The sequence below is a fragment of the Suricata suricatta genome, chromosome 4, assembly GCF_006229205.1.
Source record: "Suricata suricatta isolate VVHF042 chromosome 4, meerkat_22Aug2017_6uvM2_HiC, whole genome shotgun sequence".
NCBI lineage: Eukaryota > Metazoa > Chordata > Mammalia > Carnivora > Herpestidae > Suricata > Suricata suricatta.
The window spans coordinates 159,632,374-159,640,125 of NC_043703.1; the positions used below are offsets into that span (position 1 = coordinate 159,632,374).

The window sequence follows — 7,752 nt, forward strand, 5'->3', positions numbered from 1 at the left end:
TTTCTTTAATGATGCCGCCTTGCAGGGAGGGATCGTGCTGACCTCTCAGAGTCTGTCCTGGGATTAATGGGCAATTCCGTTCACACACGATAAAAAGTTTCTCAAATATTCACATTAACTGATAGATGCGGCTGATCGAAGGTAACTCGGGAGTCATTGTAAGGACAGAACAAGAGGCCTTCATTGGCTTCGCTGTCCCCGCATGTGTGTTAGGTGTGGAGAGGGAGAGTCACCTCTCCTTAAGTCCTTCTTGATTTTTAGGGTGACACCTATTGAACTCTGACTCCATGGTGCCTTTTCTAGTTACCTGAATTGGTATCAACACTGGGATCTGTATTTAACACAACCATGTAAATCAGACCGGACTTTCTTTGGATGGTTCAAGTAGGGGCTGGAAAGGTCGCTTTGCTTCTGTTGGGAGGAAGCAGCTTCTGGAGTCCATGACAAAGCTCCTAACTCAAGGCCCGAGAAGTGCTTTCAGTGCATTGCTGGGTATGGGGAAGCCAGGCGGAGAGGGGACTTGGTGGGAACAAGCTGCTGGCTGCCACGGGACAGATCGTGACGTCAGGGGGAGCTGGAGTATGAGGACCGGTGAACCACATGGCAGCGGGGAGAGGCAGCGTGAGCCTGGCCGTAGGGTGTCCCGGAGTGTGGCCAGATGGGGAGCCTGGAGCCTCCAATCCAAATGGATGTGAGCTTGGGCTGGGGACGGCCAGGGAGCTGACTGCTGCCCCAGGGCCATGGGACGAGGCAAAACTGCAGGCCGGGGCTCAGGACCGTCCAGAGCCCCTCTTGTCACAGTGGGCCTTAGCTCTCCGTCTGGAAGGATGGTGGACGGCCAGCCTCACAGGACAGCTTCAGAAACTCAAAGACAATGCTTTTGGGACCCCCCAAGAGGAAAAGGCCACTCACCTGTCTTTGCTGCCTGGCCCTCTCGTGCTATTCATCACCAAGGAGAGAGGAGGGTTAGGATTGAAAGAGAAAGCCGGGAATGCTCGGAAAGGACGAGGAAGTGGGGGAAGTAAGAGGAAATGAGCAAACAGACACGCTCAGGTGGGAGGAGAGATGTGGGTGGGACAAGGCCCGGAAGGAGCACCGGTGGGTTTCTTTGTGGGAACTCGCTGCGAGACGGGTCTCCTGTTGCTGCCCCTCTTAGACCTGGTTTCAGACGTTATCGACCCAACTGTGGTTTTAATTTTCGGGGAGCCCAGGCACACTGTGAAGAAGCTCTCCAGCACCTGGACATCCTTACACTTCTGTGTTCTTTTGTTGACAGGATTCTTAAATGCTTGGGCTGTTTCTCTTTGAACCGTTGGGGAGACCATCATTTTCCCTCTGTATTACCGCCCCTCCCCCTCAGATCTTTTCAGTCCCTGGGGATTGGGGGTAAGGTGATGAACCGAGTTTGTTTCCAAAGCACCAAGCCAGGGTTGGTGTCCGGGAAGGGCACGCGGTGTTTCACACCAGCTGCCCCAATGTCAAGCAGTAGTTCATCGGTCATTTGATTTCTCTCCATTTGTGCCAAGTAGATGGTATCTAAGCCAAAGGGCAGGCCAGAGTTTTTGTTAGAAAAGGAGGCTGACATCAAGTTTCCAACCAGTAGATATGGAGCAGAGACCCTGGATGTCTGTCTGTCTTCTGTGGATGTCCAAGATGTGTTAGCTGACTCAAAAAGAGAGCCTGTCTATGTCAGGAAATGCTAAGAGTCTAGGGATCTGTGGGCCACAGGGCCATGTGCCTCCAGGAGAGGGGGTGGAAGGCACACGCGTCTGATAGGATAAAAGGCACGGGGCGGAGCTCTGACTGACAGTCTCTGGTTGGCCGACGACCAGGAATCTGAGTGGAATGGGCGGGGAGAGATTTGCTCCACTCAGTTACGCTCTCCCTAAATGGTGTCTGAAAACATACTGAAATGAGCTGGGGAGAGTCACGAGTGAAGACAGAGGCCACGGGTGAGATGAGTCTGCAGCCATTACAGAGACGCCTCCAGCACCCTGGTGGGGACTGAGGTCACCTCTGTCACAGAGGTCACAGAGCACTCCAGCTTCAGGGATGCTGTCCCGCCCCCTGGAGCAGTGGGCAGCACACTTAGGAGCCCTGGCACCTGACCCAGTGATGACTGTAGATGGGAAAGGCAACAGCCTCCTACCTCTGCGCGCGCTTGGCTGGCGCATTCTGTTCCACAGGAGCGGTGGTGCTCCGTGCGTGGGTTCACAGGGGAGCCCCGTCACAGGACAGTCCTGTATTCTTGCCTGTGGGCCACCAGTGGCCACTGCATCTGCAGCCCCCGGTCGGGAATGGGTCCTCTCCCCACTGCAGGGAGAGGGTGGAGGCCCAGAGACTGATGCTCCAGGATCTTCAGGGCCCAAATGTACAGACGCACGTGCTGAGGATTTTGCTAGAAGGGCAGGCAAGGTGCCTCACTTTCAGGAGGATCCTGAGTGCCCGTCATTTACTGGCTCCCTCCCCTCGTTCCCAGGCAGCCCCTGTCCTCACCTCCGCTTGGCTCCCTTCAACCCAAGTCTATATCAGGCTTGGTTTCAGTGTACTTTTTCTTCACCTAAATATGTGCATTTTGGTGCCCAAGACTTCCGGTTTCACTTTGCCTTTCTGGTCTGCACCCTGGGGGTTAAAGATGTCCCCTCTTTCATCCAGGGCCCCAGGAGAGCAACCACCAGGTCTGGATGAAGAGAAGGGAGAAGGAAGGGAGGGAGGTTCACAGGTGGAGGAAGAATTCCCCAAGAAACAAAGGTGATTCTGGCGACTCTTGCCTCTTATGGTCTGAGGGCAGACGGGCCCTGCTTCTGGTCTGGTGGTGTTATCTGCTACATCAAACCCCAAAGTTTGTACAAGGCAAGAGGAGCCGCAGACATAAGATTGTTGGAGAATGAACATCAGGAGAGAGGGGCCAGAGGGAGGCCTAGAGAGGAGATGGTCAGCAAACCGTCATCACGACTGATGCCAGGTGCATTCAGAGGCAGGGGAGGTGACCCAAGGCCATGGCTGGTGGACTGTGATGGGCACTGTGTCAGAGGCTGCCTTTGGGCAGCACACAGATCCCACCTCGCTGATGAAGAAATCGTGTTCTGGAGGTAAGCCCATCACTGTGCTGCTAAGGGGCAGACATGAGCTGGTGGCCTGGGTCTGGCCACCTCTGTGTGAAGGAAGGACTCTACCTCTAGTTCCCTTCTGTGAGGGAAGGAGGAAGCGAACGAAAGGAGAGAGGAGAAAGGCCTGTGAGCAGTCAGTGTGACTTAGGGCTTCAGTGGCTTGTCTATTTTCAGAGAGCCTGCTAAATCCCCTCTGCAGAGCTCGAGCGTTCTGTCCAGGGCCGAGGCTGACACCTGTCAGTGCTCTGGACGGCGTCGTTGGGGAACGCCGAGGGACAAACCCTGCTCAGTCTTGCTTCCTGCCTTCTTTTCAAAGCAATAAAACGCAATCCAATTGGACTCCCAGAACAAATAATTTAAGACCAATTCCCAACCGAACAGGCAACTGTAAATCGCGGGCCACGCAAAATAAGCTCACATTTTGAAGCACAGAACCAAATGAATAAAATAAACTCAGAATTTAATAAGGCCCCTCTGGCATGCGTGTGGAGACATTGAGCAGTGTACGGAAATTAATCTAAATTTAGAGGGGGGGAATTAGAAGACAGTTACCTATTTATTAACTCACCACTTCGCGGTGAACTGTTGTCCTGTTGTGAGGGGGAAGCTGACACTCATCAGCTTCCTTACTGAAAAACCATCACTTTTACATATTTGCCAGCATCTTTTCTTTGATGAATTTTCCTGTGTGCTCTATTTTAAGAGCTGTGTTGCCTTTTCATCCCATTTCTTTACTAAATATATATTTTCAGGATTTTCTACTTTTCCTTTATGGAAAATGACTTGGATGCACTGTGAATCTCCCAGTGTTCCCAGGTATAACATAATTACTGGCTGCTGATTACTCTTTTATTAAGGGATGCTCTAAGGCTTTTTTAAAAAGCATTTCTCCTCCTAACTCTGACACGACACAAGGCCTTCGTGAGAGTCACGCCAATCCCAAACAAATGCTGAGTGCTGCAGAGAGACCCGGGCTCAGGATGGCCCTTCTCGCTGCTGATTGGAGAGGGGAGAGTGCCCATTAAATGGCGCAGTGCTGAGAAGTGTGAGTCGCTGCCCTGTTGGAAGGAATATTGTAAAAATGGGTATATTTCTCCCTAGGGAAGCAATTCTTAAATTTGAAAACTGTGAAAGTGGATCAAGTATCTGAAGAGGGCAAATGGAGAATGTAAGTCATTTATCTATTCATGCATTCTATTAAAAAAATCGAATTGTTATTAGATGAGATGAGTTTGGCTGTAATTCCGCTGCCTGGACGAGTCAGTTGTTGAAGTGATATCTGCATTTACTCCTTGACCTTGGTGAAGCTAACTAGCATTCGAAGGCCTCCATTTCCCTGCCCTCGGGTTGCATAAAATCAATGGGAGATACAGAGAACAGCCAGGCGAGGATGTAGATCACACATGTAAGACCACATTGGGTAAGTGGGCAGGCTGGGTCATGGTGCTCTGAGAGGAATATCACAGGTCAGAGAGAGCAAGAAAGCTTCCTGGAAAAATGATGTGGGCAGTGATCTGAAAGAGAGTGAGAGTTGATGAGGGAGACAGTGAGAAAGAGTGCTCTCAGCAGAGTGAGCAGCGTGGAGAAAGGCCCTGTGGTCAGAGGGAGCAAGGCAAGTGGGAGGAATTGCAAGGCCAGTGTGTTTGGAGGTCTGAGAGGAAATCTGAGGAACCAGAACATATAGGGTCTTGTGTGTTAAGTTCGGAAGTTGTGCTTTATCTTAAGAGTGCTAGAAAGTCAGTGAAGGTCTTCAAGTGGTGTGTGTTTATGCGCGTGCACGTGTGCGAGGAGGTGGGCAGGTTGGAGTGAGGATAGTTATCACGACTTGATGTGTACTTGGCTGGATCCCTTCAACTGTAGGTCAGAGAGCTGAGTGGACGGAGGAAGGCTAGTGGGCATCCCCTGTCGCTGTCCAGGTTGGACATAGAAGGAATTTGTGCAAGAGTACGGTATGGAGATTGGAAAAAAGTGGATGGATCTGGATGTATTTTGGAAGTCAATGTAGGGTTTCGTGCTGGTTTGGTTATAAGCCAGTGGAAGAAGTAAAGGGTAGAATGTCTTGTGGATGCCACCCCCACAACCAGGTAAATGGTGGCCATTCCCAGAGCCAGCCAAGAGGTGCTATCAGGGGACAAGGATTAGGAGGGGGGTCATGGATTTCAGGTGTCTGTTTGAATTGCCTTTGAAGTGTTCTAGGGAGATGACAGCCAGGCGGTGAGATGGATCTGGAATGCAGAAAGCTCTGGGCTGAGTCATCGTTCCCAGGTGTCCATGCTGGGAAGTGGTTGGATCGGAGTGTGACTGAGCTCTCCCAGGACAAGTGTCCAGCAGGAGAGGAGGTGGATCTGGACTTGAGCCTTCAGGAGCTCCAGCAGCGAATGGCTTGGAGAAAATCAGTGAAGGCAGCAGAGAAGGTGAGACTGGAGAGGTACCAGTAAGACAGAATAAGAGAGAGGTTTCCGGGATCAGAATATGGTGGGCAGTGCTGAAGACTGCGGTGGGGGTTAAATGAGATGAAGAAGGAACATGTCTGGCTGGACTGAGGGAGGCTGAAGTGGTTGGCAATGTTTAATCATGCTATCAGAAAAGACTTTCCTACAGAGGCAGAATTAAATGAGATAATCCCAGCAAAGCACTGGTACATTCAAGACACTCAAGTACAGAGAACGATTTCTCTTATTTTCTGTAAGAAGAACAATTTATAATTGGTATCTCCAAGTTTTTCACCCTCAGCACTGTGGACCCTCTGGGCAAGAAGATTCCTGGTTGCAAGGGCTGTCCTGTATGTCATAGGATGTCTAGAAGCATCTCTGGACTCCACCCCCTAGACACCAGTATATACTCCCTCCCCAGGAATGACAACAAAAAGTGACATTGATAGATTTTAAGTGGTGGGCAAAACTCCTCTGGTTAAAAGCCACAAGTTGAGTGGAACCTGGGTGGCTCAGTTGGTTAAGTACTGACTTCAGCTCAGGTCATGATCTCACAGTTAGTGGGTTTGAGCCCCACATCAGGCTCTGTGCTGATAGTTCAGAGCCTGGAGCCTGCTTCAGATTCTGTGTCTCCCCATCTGTCTGCCTCTCCACCACTTATGCTCTGTGTCTCTCTTCTCTCTCTCAAAAATAAATAAACAATAAAAATATTTTAGAAACAATAAAAAAAGAAAAGAACCATGAGTTGAAATAAAATATTTTTTTTAGAAATGAATTTGATGGGCTTATCCATTTTCTTAATTTTGTAAACAAATAGCTAGACTAGTCTGGCATCCTCAGAATGGCTATGGTGTCAAAAATCGAAGCCACGGGAGGGGAGAAATAATTGATTTCGTATCTGAATATCAGAGCTGACATCCAATAAGCAGCAACTGTAGAAACAAAATTAGAAATTTGGATGGGTTGGCTTTAAATGTTTTCTCATTCTTCAGGAAGCGTGAAAGCAGACAATTTCTGTCGTCCAGGAAAGAGAAGCCCGCATTCCTTGGAGAAGACACGATCCACACCTGGGGGCAAAATCTGCCAGGGACCCCCCCCTCACCTTGGAGCTTATGCTTCACAACAAACTTTTGTTAATATTTATGAAGAGACTTAATGCCTTTTGGTGCAAAAAAAAAATTCTAAATGAACATTGCTAACAGGATGGTGCCCTATCTCCCAAAACATATAATCTCCCTTTTGGGGTTGGCAAAGTTTGCACAATAAATCTCATCCAGTACCACACACTGACTGCAGTATTTATCTTTGACACCCTGTGCTATTGAAATTCTTGACGCCTGGGAGCTGACTTCAGCAAACAAATTTAACAACCTAGTTAAAACCAAATAGTTTTATAGAGATGCTGTAACTTCTTTTTTAAGTTATAGCAGGATAGATTAGGGAGGCAGACAATAAAAGTCCTGTGGTTGCTCATATACTGCATATCACTGCAGAACATCAACGCACTCAAACCAAGCTCAGAGGCAGCCTGGGATGTCTGGGTTTCTAGAATTCAAAGCTCCTCTCTCTCAGCCCTCCTCTAGGCCAGAACAAAGGGCAGTTCAATTTCCTGTTGTACTTCACAGTTTTACAAGAACATTTGTGTAATATATATATTTTTTACTCTAAATGAACTAGTACAAAAGTTGTACTAATCAGCTGACGGGATGCTGTGAGAAAGGGCAGCCTTCTCAACAGGACGGGGTAGCCTTCATTTTCAGGAGAAGCCACTGATGCTGGAACAGGAGTTCTAGAATCTTCAAGTTGGGCAGCTCCCAAAATAAGACTCCTGAGCCCTCGGAAGAGGATCACAGACTTTGTCTTTCTTTCTTCTCTAAATGAGTCGGAGAGGACTGTTCTTCTGTTTTGCAAGGTATGTACGTGAGCTATAGCTCATGGCTCAACTTCTGTGTTGATTCAGCCTCACCATGTTACAAATACTGAGCACTCTGGATGGATATCACAGAGAATCTGCTGTGAGATTATAATCCAGAGTCACAAGGGAAATAATAAAGGAAGGAAGGGGCCGGGGGAAGGGCTAATTTTTATAAGCCTCTTCTTGGCAGCTGTGGCCCACTGTAGGGCAGAGCTCTTCCGGTGTCTCCACACTGTCGTGCCAGAAGTGCTCTTCATTCTCACGGGGACATTGGAAACTCCCTCCGGGGGTCATC

General features: G+C 49.1%; 1 long non-coding RNA gene across 1 annotated transcript; it reads left to right on the top strand.

The window, feature by feature from the left end:
- Nucleotides 1-4,234: 4,234 nt before the first annotated feature.
- Nucleotides 4,235-6,773, top strand: LOC115289225. The gene is made up of 3 exons (XR_003907485.1): nt 4,235-4,278; nt 5,299-5,524; nt 6,535-6,773. It is a non-coding gene; the product is annotated as an uncharacterized LOC115289225 (long non-coding RNA).
- Nucleotides 6,774-7,752: the final 979 nt, after the last annotated feature.